This window comes from Apis dorsata, unplaced genomic scaffold, assembly GCF_000469605.1.
Source record: "Apis dorsata unplaced genomic scaffold, Apis dorsata 1.3 scaffold_373, whole genome shotgun sequence".
In the NCBI taxonomy this organism is placed as follows: Eukaryota; Metazoa; Arthropoda; class Insecta; order Hymenoptera; family Apidae; genus Apis; species Apis dorsata.
This window is the reverse complement of record NW_006263636.1, coordinates 9,384-9,770: the sequence shown is the minus strand read 5'-3', so window position 1 is coordinate 9,770 and position 387 is coordinate 9,384. Positions and strand designations below refer to the sequence as shown.

Below are 387 nucleotides of genomic sequence, written 5' to 3'. Positions count from 1 at the left end.
TTTTACAATAAATAATATACTTTAGAATCATTTTACAATAAATAATATACTTTAGAATCATTTATTTCCGATCTTGTTTACTTCATTCATAAAATGCAGGCTAATATAGTTGATAATACGATATAATATATTATATTATCCATAATAGATTTAATTATTAGATAAATAAAATATTTAGCAATGATTGTTTGATTATTGATTGATAGTTGTTAAATTAAAATATTAGATTATAAAACATTTTCTATGATTAAATGGCAATATTTGATATTTTTAATTTTTATAATTACTGATAAATATTTAGTAATATTTAATATTCATTAGTAAATTTCGATTTATAAGTTTTGTTAAAAAATATTTATATTATTATATTATTATATATATTATTAT

The 387-nt window shown here is 14.2% G+C and overlaps 1 protein-coding gene across 1 annotated transcript in view; it reads right to left on the bottom strand.

The window, feature by feature from the left end:
• LOC102681823 (very low-density lipoprotein receptor-like) overlaps window positions 1–387 on the bottom strand; it is a 25,945-nt gene that overhangs the window by 21,252 nt on the left and 4,306 nt on the right. The window lies entirely within an intron of this gene.